General features: G+C 38.7%; 1 pseudogene; it reads left to right on the top strand.

Annotated features, from left to right (window-relative positions):
- The first annotated feature begins 273 nt into the window (after window positions 1-273).
- LOC149261203 (F-box/kelch-repeat protein At3g27150 pseudogene) lies at window positions 274-3,447 on the top strand (annotated as a pseudogene).
- Window positions 3,448-12,240: the final 8,793 nt, after the last annotated feature.

The following is a 12,240-nucleotide window of genomic DNA, read 5'->3' as shown; positions in this document are numbered from 1 at the left end:
ATTATCTCACCCCGTTGAGACGGTAATCTAGGCTTAAAGGATGGATTCCGAACACCCTATTGGCTGAGGGGGAATCCCTGCCAGTTTGGGCACGGAATTTTAGAGTCAAAAGCAAGGGCCAATTAACTTCGGCCTGTAGCTTTTACGGCGTGTGCTAGCTCAGCTGGTCCTAAATCATCAGGTATTTTTTTGTTTGCTTGCACCCACCATTAATAATTTTTCGGTTTATACAGTTTACTTTTGGTGGAAGAATCGGCGCGCCTCGGTCAAGGGTTTCTCTCTCTTTTTAATGTCTTGGGGTGAGGGAGGGGGAGGCATTAGTAGTACTATTGGGTTGTTGGTTGGTTGTTTTTGGTCTTCCATACAGATGGGCGATGATGGATCGATGAATTCATTAGCCCCAGATTGATGGATTAAGGCCTTGAAAGCTTAAAACCCTTAAAAAATTAGAAGAAGAAGAGGATTACATTATTATTATTATGGGGTATTGGGAATGCGGTCTCGGCAAGTGGGGTGGAAGAAGAAGAGTAGTGGGGGTGTAAAGGGCTATAAGGGCTGAAGTACTAAAAGCTTGCATTTGGTCGGGCAATGGTTTTGGCCTTTTATGTAATTATTTTTAGAGGCTGAGTCAGGACTTTAAGCAAACAGTTAGCGTGCGTCCTCTGTAAGTTCCGTTGGCGTGCAGCCATTTTGGCAAACACTTGGCGTGCATCTAGTTTTTTGTGGCTTTGATTCCTTTTTAATTATAATTTTTGTTTTTTTGCTCGCTTTGTGCGCTTGGATCGATGATGGGTTTTTGGTCCTTCCTTCCCTTGCTGCCAAGGTAGTATACCAATCCAATTCTCCTGTCTGGCTATTGCTTCAGCAATGGGATTTTAAGGTTCTAGGCCTCCACCACTTCCTGATGCACTTGTCACCCATTGGTGGGTTATAAATATATAATTTAGTCTGCGCATCATCCTTTGGGGTTCTGACAGCATACCCTTCCCTTCCTTCATCTTTTCCCCTGCCAAATTTCTTCTTTTGCAGGTCCTTTCCGAGCTCCCGCCCCAGCAGGGCCACTTATTCCTTACTTGCGTGAGTACTAATGGCTTGATTTATTATTTTGGCTTATAACCCACGCTCTGGTCTCTGTCTTTTTTAGTACACTGCCAGATCCGGAGGTGGGGTTGGTTGGGCACTTTTGAGAGTGTTTTGTTCTTGGCCATGGTAGGGAGGTCTGGCAAATTGCTCTCAACGGCCATGGAATGCCAAGATCAGGAAGTGAAACATAAACTACGACACTCGCAGGCAAATGGCTCTTCCGATTCGCACCTGCCCAATAGAAGGAACCAAGGGAGATATAATTTGAGGCACAGGAATGGAGTGGCCAAATCCGAGAACCGAGCCAATAGTCGATCTACACGGTTTAAAGGTAAGATAACTGATACCGTATCAACAGGAGAAAAAGTTTGTGGATCTTCGCGGAAAAAGTCACGGAATAGACTGAATTGTATTCAAGAGAATGGGCTTAGAGAGGAGAAATTGGATAGCCGGGTTAATGGGAAGATGACTGATACAGTATCAGTCAGAGAGAAATCTTGCGAATCTTCTCGGAAGAAGACACAGAAAGGGTTAAATTGTGTTCATGAGAATGGGAATAGCAAGGAGAAATTGGAGATTGATGATGGTAGTATGGCCTACACTACTGACAAACAAACCAGCATGGCAGTCGATCCGGTTACAGGGATCCAGGAGTCTCTGGAAAATTGTGGCCCTCAAAACGATGGTAAAGTTAGTGGCTTGAATGATCATTCTCAGGTTGGAGGCACAAATGATCGATCTCAGGTTGGAGGCACAAACGATCAATCTCAGGATGCAGATTACTCATATTTGCCTGGGCTCAATGACGAACTTGCTCTTCTTTGTCTTGCTCATACATCGAGAGCAGAGTACGGGAAACTTTTCTCTATTAACACAAGATACTTTGCCTTGGCTAAGAGTGGAGAGTTATATAAGATCAGGAGAAAAGAGAAAATAGCTGAGCAGTGGGTTTACATGCTTGCAAGTGGCCAGTATGAGTGGCGTGCATTTGATCCCCTTTCAGGGAAATGGAGAAGACTCCCAAATCTGCCATCTGATACATGTTTTGCTTCAAGTGACAAGGAATCTCTTTGTGCTGGTACTCACCTCCTTGTCTTAGGTCGAGAGATTGAAGGGCTTGTGATCTGGAGGTATGATCTTGTAACCAACGAATGGTACAAAGGACCATCTATGCTCACTCCCAGATGTCTCTATGCGTCTGCGAGCTGTGGTGACTTTGCCTTTGTGGCTGGAGGAATCAGTGCAAAAGGAGATCTTTTAAAATATGCAGAGGTACGATCCTACTAATCAGAGATGGGAACGGCTGCCTGATATGAATAAGAAGAGAAAACTCTGTTCTGGATGCTACATGGATGGTAAGTTCTATGTTATTGGAGGGACAGGAGATAATGGGGATCTCACCTGTGGTGAAGTCTATGATTCTGATAAGAGAACCTGGGAAATTATTGAAAACATGAAACCGTCTGGGCCTAGAGATGCAGTTACTCAGGCTCCACCTCTTATAGCTGTTGCAAACAACGAGCTCTATGCTCTGGAGGCCTCAACGAATCAGCTACAAGTTTACATTAAAAAAACTAACAGATGGAAGGAGCTTGGCGAAGTGCCTGTCAGAGCAGATTTTAACAGTGGGTGGGGTGTGGCCTTCAAATCATTAGGTAATAAACTGCTCCTAATAGGAGGTGAGACAGGTCAAAGTGCTTATGGTCATGGTGTATCTATCTACACATCCAGACCTAATTCAACTGAGTCAGTGTCACAATGGGATTTCCTGACTAGGGTAGGAGGATCCTTCGTCTTTAATTGTGCTATTATGGCAACTTGACCTCTTCACTATTTGTATGCCATGAGAGTTGAGACCAATAGGCAGAGGAAAAACTACAGACTCAAAGTTAGTCCGTGAGGCTAAGTGCCTAACAAATAACATTTCTTGAGAAAACAAATGTAAAAAGGATAAAGCATTCGCTTTAAATGTTTTGAAGAAATCACAGTACAAGATCAACTAGGAACAATTTACAAGGCCATCTATGTTTGAGCATGATGCGCTTGTGAAATTTTATGGGCACATTATTTTGACCTTCATTACTTTAACATGAGTGCTCTGGTTAATCTTTTGGATATTTCTCAGGAGCACTCACGTGCAGTTATTCACTGTTTGACACTAGAAGGGTTGCTTGCGACTTCTGGATCAAGAGTAATGGAGCTTCTTTGGGTTTGAGGTTTTCATTATTTTTAATATGACATTGTTTTGACAGGTAGTCTTCAAGGCTACTGACCAAAGACCGAGAGATTTAAGAGTACAGGCTGGCTTCATGGTAAGATGATGTTCCAAATTTGTTAAATAAAATTTAAATCCGTTGACTAGAAGTTTTGAAATTTCTTGTGCTGCTTCTATCATCTTCCATACATACATATTATGTTCATCAATGGAATGATTATGATAGCTTTGGATCTTTATTTCTTTTCAAGTTAGATGGTTCAGGAACCATGAATAGTCCATTCAAGAATATTTAGAGCTACGGTGATGCAATAACATCAGCGTCATCTTTTCTTCCCTGCTTTCTTTCTTAAAGACAGCCATTGTGTAGCCTTTTAACACTTGACATGGATTTTATGCTTGTTTTTATAAAAGGTTTGCCTTTTAGTTAGGCTCCGTTGTAGATTATGGAATCACTGTAAGACCTAAGTTTTCAATTGTGAGAGGGTTTGGACATCAAAGTGTTGGGAGATTTATAGATGCAGAAATTTCTGAAAGAGGAAGGGTGGTTGCCACTCGATGATATAATTGGAGTTATTTGTTAGAAAACTCATTGTGCACTCCAGAGCAAGAGACGAAGCAAGGTATGCACCTATAACATTAAATGTTATACAATAATTTCCTGCCACTATATACCGCTATTATGTATATTAAAAATCTAGAAGGCCTTTGTGATGTGACACTATCTCTAACATAGTAGTAAATAATATTGCAATATTCGCACGATACAATACTCTACTAAACAGTACAGTGCACAACAAATACAGTACAATACATGAATAGAGTTAAACAAATTTCGGAAGATTTAAATATATTAAAATTATATTAAAACGGTATTCACTAAAAAATATAATAGCAAAAAACATCAAATTTTAGCATTACTATGACATGAAATTAGTATTAAGGGAAAATATATTTTCATTTTATATTCATCTACTATATCTAGTGTTATCATTATTTACTGACATTATATTTTTAACTGATTCTTTTTACTTAGGTTTGGTGGTAAAGTGGGAGGTGGGTGAGAGGGCAGTCTATAAAGTATATAATAGGTAATGTTCAATGAAGTAAATTCAGTTTGAAGTATTGTATAGTCTGATCTTCAAAAATGTTTATGTTGCAACTAAATCCATGGATCTAGATTAGGTATAGAAAGTTGGTTTCTAGACAGATCTTTGATGGCAATTCAAGTCTAATTTTCCCAAGCATGCCCACTGTTTCTGCTCATTGTTAACACAAAGTCAAAGATGTGTCTTCAAAGTCTTTTTATTGTTTACATGTAGAACCTCCTACGATATTTCTGTTATCAGGCTTCCTTCTGCTTGTCTTGGCTTACACTACTCTCGAGTTGTTCTGTAAAGTTTTCCTCTCTGGGAAATACCAAATTCATATTATGGAGCAACATCATGAATTGATATTATAATGTGACAAAAAACTAGAAAATCTCAAGACTAGATCAAAGTGGGATGCACTGCAGATTGGTGCTTTATGAATTTACATCACGACAACGCTGAGATGCACTGCAGATGGGTGCTTCATGAATTAACATCATGACAGCGTTGAATCTAGACCCATTGCATGTTGTTTCTACCTCCAAGGAACTGGGGTCACAATGCTTAAAATATTAGGTTAATTGTGGTACACTGTTGGAATATCTTGATTGTTGCCATTTGCTTAGAGCCGTTTTGATTGTGTCTCATTTGAAACAATTGTCTCGTTAAATAACTCCATGCACAGTACTGTTCTGATGTAAACTTTTTTCATTTTTTTTTTGTTTGGAGCAGGCATGGAAAAATGTTCTTTTTTTTTTACAAGTTGTTTATAACTTTATACCTGCCAAGGAACTGGGATCACAGTGTTTAAAACATTTAGGTTAATTGTGGTACAGTGTTGGAATATCTCATATATTACCATTTGTTAAGAGCTGTTTGAGTGTGACTCATTGGAAGCAACTGTCTCGTTAAATAACTCCATGTTCAGTATTCTTCTGATGTCAAATTTCATCATCTTTTTGTTTGGATTAGGCATGGAAAAATGTTCTTTCTCTTTTGTAAAACTACAAATACAAATACAGTTTTTGTTAGTAGCTGGATAATACAAGTCTGGCAGATTGGTGCTTTATGAATTTACATCATGACAGTGTGGAATCTGGACCCATTGCATGTTGTTTCTGCCTCCAAGGAATTGGGGTCACAATGTTTGAAGTTTGAACTGGTACACTGCTGGAATATCTCGATTGTTACCATTTGTTAAGAACTAAGTGGAAAAAGTCGACATCGGGAATAAATCGGCATGGTCCAGAAATTGAAAAAGTTGTTAAAGTTGGGAGAGTTTTGAAAAAATTGTCAAAAAGTCGGCAAAATTTAAAAAATACAATATATATATATATATATATATATATATTTAGCATCTAAATTATCCACAAAATCAGATAAATGCATTGCCACATAAATATGAAAAGAAAGTTAATATACAAGATGTATAAGAAGTTTAGTGCTACATCACATATCAATAGTCTCAAGAGTCAAAATATCAACAAAAAACATAATAAATGTATATCATGATTCATCATCATGAGTCATCTACATGTCATAAACTAATCAGTCACCGAGTTCCTCTGCCCCTTTTATGAGAATAGGGAATGGCTTTGCCTTTTCCTCTAGAGGAAGAAGGCCCTGCCCCTGGGGCTACAAATGGACTCTGTTGTCCTTTAGAAGAAAAAATAGGAGGTCGCCTCTGCCCTCTGCTGCTGCCCATCCTAGATGGTGTCACCTCCTCCTCCTCTACCTCTCCCTCCCTTGCAGCTGCTACCTCCTCCGGCTCTAGTGCCTCTTGATCCACCTCTAATCAATCAGGGACCAAGATGATAGCCCTCTCAGTCTCAACCCTCAATGCAGCAGTGATGTCAATATGGTCCAATGAGATGGCTTCCACATCAGGTGTTTTATGAAGTTGTCTCACCCACAGTCGGGTAAATCATAAAGGCTAGAGTGCAAAATGAGTGGAAAAATCAGCCTTTTCCTAACTTATACCTCAAGAGCTTTTGGATAAACTCCCGATTTTATCCCAAGTTTTACGATTAAATCCCAAGTTTTTCATTTTTGAAAAAATCGTGAAAAAACTCTGCCAATAAAATTGGCGAGTTCCCGATGTTATAATGATTTTATCTGGACTTTTTCCAATGACTGTGGCTCATTGGAAGCATTTGCCTCGTTAAATAACTCCATGCTCAGTATTCTTCTGATGCCAAGTTTCTTCATTTTTTGTTTGGAATAGGCATGGAAAAATGTTATTTTTTGTAAAACTGCAAACACAACTAAAGATTTTGTTAGTAGCTGGATAATATAAGTCTAGCAACAATTAATGTTATTTAATCCTAGGTGTTGGATTAAATTTCTGTTTTAAGGATATTCCTAATGTTATATTGGGGGCATTTCATCTATATTGTAAATATAATGATATTGCTGATGTATTCCTTCCAAACGACATAGCATAATATTTTTGAAAATATTGCTGATCTATGTTATGAAAATTCCATCCGTAGGTGTGAACCATGTTTTGGAGTTTTGGGCAGGTTTCCTTTCATGAAATGCCTCTGAAACATGGCTGAAATGTTTCAATGGCATTTCAGATTTTTGAAATGCTGTATCAGCTGTTTCAACTGGTATTTTGGTAATTTCAGCCAATGTTTTGGGCATATTGACCATTTTAGCCAGCGTTTTTGTCACTACTAAATTGAAAAGAAAACATTTAAAACATTTAAAACATTTAAAAAAGAATACTAACATTATACACAATTCAAGTTATAAATAAAAGGGTTGGACCTTTCTTCATGATAAAACTCTTCCTTTGGTTTTATTTCCAAAGTCATTCATGGATGGTGTTTTGAGAATTTTATGCGTTTTGGTTTCTTTTTCTTACACACACACGTGATGTATCGTAGCCATATTGTATCCTGAATTTCTAAAGATTTGTCATAATTATTTCTGTTCTCGTACCTGTATTAGTGCAGTTTGATTACTGCAGCATGCGAAAGAAGCCTATAAAAGGCAAAGAACCTGATTTTATGTCAGGCCAAGATGGTAAGTCCTGAATTTGAATTACTATTGCATTAAGTAGAATAGACTTATATAACATACATCATCTTTCAAGGTTGGTTTCTATCTAACTATTCATATTTCCTTTTATTTACATATTTACAAGTTATTTACCCAATTCATGAGGATTAGGTGTCTAACATCCCCCCTTAATCCCAAGGGGTGTTTGTAAGTCAAAGCATCATTTTGAATTTTCAAACTTTTCTCTTCCAAGTGCTTTGGTGAAGATGTCTGCTATTTGCTCATTTGTGGAACAATGTATAAGATGAATAGTCTTGACCTCTACATGATATCGAATCAAATGATACTTTGTGTTGATATGTTTGGTTCGATCATGGAATTCGGGATTCTTGGCCAACATAATTGTAGAGGTATTGTCAATTAGAAGGGGAGTAGAGTTCACTTGTTTCTCTTGGAAGTCTTCAAGAATTTTCTTGAGCCATGCAATCTCCTTCGTTGTTTTTGCAACTACTACATACTCTACCTCTATCGTGGAATATCTTGGAATTGATTGTTTGCATGACCTCCAGGAGATAGCCCTTAATCTAAGACTCATAAAATAACATGAAGTAGACACTCCATTTTGGTTATATGCGTCAAAATTTGAATCAGAATATTGAATCAAGTTGAAGTCATTCACCTATGAATATGAGTCCAGGGTCTTGAGTTCCTTTCAAGTACTTTAGAACTCTTTTTGCGGTAAACCAATGTCCTTCACAAAGATTTTGCATGAATCTAGAAAAGATTCCAACAACAAATGAAATATCTGGTCTAATAGTGGTGAGGTAGATAAGACTTCCCACAAGCTATCTATTCTTAGTTGTATTCTGAAATTCATTTCTTGCTTTAGATGTAAGCTTCAGATTTTGTTACATCGGAGTAGACAAAGGATTGCATTTAGCCATGCCAAACTTGTTCAACAATTCTCCATTGTACTTCTTTTGAGAAAGGAATATATACTTTGGATGTTGGGTCACTTCAATGCCCAAGTAGTAGTGAAGGTGTTCCAAATATGTCATCTCAAATCCTTTTTTCAACTCTTTCTTTATGGATGCAATATAGTTTTCATTGTTCCTTATTATCAACAGATCATCTACATGTACCAAAAGATAGACAACAATTTTGCCAATTTTTTTGACAAACATAGTTGCATCATCAATATTAAAGTGTTTGAAATTTAATTTCATTAGATGCTCAGTTAATTTTTCATACTAGGCTCATGGTGCTTGTTTTAGGCCATATGCATTTGATGAGTTTGCATACTTTCTGTTTTTGTCCCTTCACAACAAAGCCCCTTGGCTAAGACATGAAGATATTTTGTTTCAAGTCTCCATTTAGGAAAACAGTGATCATATCCATTTAGTGAACTTTCCATCCACTTTGAGTTGCGAAGGCAAAGAGAGTTTAGATGGTGGCTCGTCAAGTTTGCCATTTGATTTGTACTTGTTCTTGTAGACTCACTTGTAGCAAATTGGTTTGGTTTCAGATGGAGGGTCCACCAACTTCCATGTTCTATTTTTTATGAGCATCATACTACCTCTATCCATCATAAGAAGTAACTTCTTTAATGGAAGTTGGTTGAAAGTTAGTAGATAAATTCAATTCACAATCATATGAAACATCCATATCATCAAATGAATCTGAATCATCTACATCACTTCCATTTTGTCTGGTGGAACTTCTGGTTTCTATCTTTCCAACTTCATTAGGATGAACACTTGTAAGTGTTTTGGTGAGCCATTTGGGGGACCTTTCTGAGATGGTCCATGTTGCTCTGCTAATTGAGATGGGGATGCATCAAGATTTTGCCTTTCAATTTTTCTCTCAAATCACATTACTCGAAAGGGTCTTCTTGATCTGAAGAAGCGCTCAGAACTTCATGAGGGGAAAACAATGCTTCAAAAGGAGATTCCATAGATTGATCCAAGATAGGGATCCACCTATCAAGATGTGGAATTTCATTATCAAATTCATGATAAGTTTTTGCATGATTGAATCTATCGAAACAATCAAGTTGACACTCAATAGTGTTGTTAGTCTTGGAAGATTCAAGAAAAATCACATCTTTAAACCAAAAAAAATTCTTATTTACCTCATCGTAAGGACGATATGCTTTGGTTGTATTTGAATACCCTAAGAAGATGCATTTTTGATTCCTTGCATCAAACTTGCTTCTTTGTTCATTAGGAATCAAGGCATAGCAGGTGGAACCAAAGATCTCGAGGTGCCTTACTAAAGGAATGTGGCCATACAACATTTCATAAGTAGTCTCATTTCTGAGGGCGTGTGATGGACATTTGTTTTTCACATATACTGCACATAGAACCACATCAACCCTGTTACTGCACAAACTAGCGGGGGAGGGGATCCTATAGAACAACTACTAGGTCGAGGGCAACAATGGAGCCATAGCCCACTATCACCTCAATTAAGGCTCTCTGCTCTTTATGGATTTTCACCAATGGAAGGAGACACGGCATAAAGGGAATCACTAGATGAATGAGTCAATGAAAGGATGAGGAGTGATTCCTGAGTGATTCCTAAGGCCTATTCACAAGAGAGACTCAATTGTATGGTTTGCTTGCTTGAGAAGCAAGGTATAAGGCTCCCTAGGAAGGGCCAAGGGGATTTCAAGGGCCAAGATTTGAGGATAAGACTTGTAAGGAAGATACCTAGTCGTAGAAATCCTTGTGAAAACTTTGTTTCCAAGTGGTCTTTGTGAAATTAACTTCAATAGGTTGTGGGACCACACAGGGCCAAGTGGACCCCAAATTAGGTCAAGTGGAATTGGTCACTCAAGGAGGGACTCAACCTAATTGTGGAAGAGAAAAGGATCAATGGACAAATCGTCTTGGAATAGAATGTAATGATCCAAATGGGGTCACTAGCCAATATTTGATGACTTATCAAGATGTATTTAACCCAAATCATCTTTAGGAACATCCACTCAATCATACATGGCCCATGACATGGTGCATCACTATAAGAGCACAATTTCCACAATTTTGCATAAGGAAAAACAATAAATTTCAATCTAGTATAGCAAAAAATCCCAGTAACATGCATGTGACAAAGTAAATAACAAGAATAACATTAAAAGAGCACTTACATGTATTAAAGAGTATATCCAATCATCAATATATGCCAATAGAGAAGCTCCAAGACAAAGAGAGATAACCAAACATCAAAATTCATCCATATGATTCAAACTCGTCCTCCAAAAGGTATAGCGAAAATCTCACAAGAGAGAATAACCCAATCCAAGTGATGATGATTAAAATGAATCATCTCACTTCTATTTATACACTCTCTATTGAATTCAATTTAGCTAAATGGCCTAGTTGAACCCCTAAAATAAAATAATGTGCAGCCCCAAAAATAAAATAATGTGCATAATAACAATACTTTTGGTGACAAGCCCACCAAGTAGTTCAATAATACGTGAATAAGCCTCTCAAGAGGGCCAAATGACCAATAAAGTGAGTGGTTGGGCCTTTGAGGAGGCCTAATGAAGTCTAAGGGGTGCAATGATGTAGAAATGAACTTCCAACATACCAAGGGGTTGGCCCCTTGTTTTCCAAGTAAGAACTTGTGGTGCTCCCAAGTGGGTGTGGGGCACAAGGACATCCTCATGGGTCTCCAAGTGGATCGAAAAATCCTGTAGATCATTTGTAAGGGCTAGGATGGTGATGTAAGCTCTCACTTTGCAGCGGGAGATATTCTCTAGACCCTGGAACATCTGCCAAGTGTATGTTGCAATTGTGGAGTCGATTGGGCATGGTGAACCAAGTGCATCATCCTCATCCAAAAGGTGGAACACGAGCAATCAATGATCGGTGTTGGGGATACATGAAGTAATATTTGCTATGGTGGAGGCCCATGGCTCTCAACACTCACCTTACAAGTGCAAATGTGGTCCTCTGGATGGATAGGACTCTGTATCAGGAGACCAAGCCCCAAATGAAGACCCACCTGCAACCCTGCATATTCAATGCGTATCCTTGCCCTCCAATACAACAAGTGATTAGAATACTCAAGTAATAAAGCGTACAAGTCATGGGATCAATGGGGCACTTCATGGGGGTATGCCCTTCCATAGTGGGCTTTGGCATGTAAAAGTGTCTCCAAGCTCTATAGGGGGTTAACCAAGGACCCTATTAGGTGGTTTCAATCTCTAAAGGGGATGACGTGTCCATGGTACATCCTTTAAATGGCAGGCGATAAATGATATAATAATGGAATGGAGTGGGGATCAGGGGAATCATCCAAACCACATGTCAAGGTTCATGGGTAGCTATAATAAGGGAAGCCCACGCCTGGGTTAGTGAGTGTAGGAGGGAGCAAATCTGGTACATGAGTTACGATGGCTTTTGTTTTTCCACCCTTCTTCATATGCCTTTTTCCTTTTATTGATTTTTCTACATAACTGCTTAGGGCTCCAAGGGATGAGAGCATGATGTGTAATATGTAGTGGTGGATACCACCTTAAGGTGGGACGGTTCATCGCCCACCAGGGGTTGGGACAATCATGGGGTTTCTTAATGATAAGGGGGCCTCATCTAAGGCCCATAGGAACTAGGGTGATGGCCATAGATAAGGGGTAGAGCTCATGTTTGGCTGAATTTGTATGTCTTGACCATCTTTTGCATTTTGTAGTACATTTCCTGTTGAGAGTGGCAAAATTATGCTTTTCTTTTCTTTTAGTTGCATCAACCTTCGGGGCATCGTTCCAGACCCGACCCAAGGTGTGTACAGGGTGACGGGGAGGCTAACCCTATGTGGAACATGTGGACACAGATGGGAAAA

This window comes from Pinus tabuliformis, chromosome 6 (genome assembly GCF_031772625.1).
Source record: "Pinus tabuliformis cultivar Carrire ecotype Pingquan chromosome 6, CPIR1, whole genome shotgun sequence".
NCBI lineage: Eukaryota > Viridiplantae > Streptophyta > Pinopsida > Pinales > Pinaceae > Pinus > Pinus tabuliformis.
The sequence above is the reverse complement of the archived record's forward strand: the minus strand, read 5'-3'. Positions and strand labels throughout refer to the sequence as shown.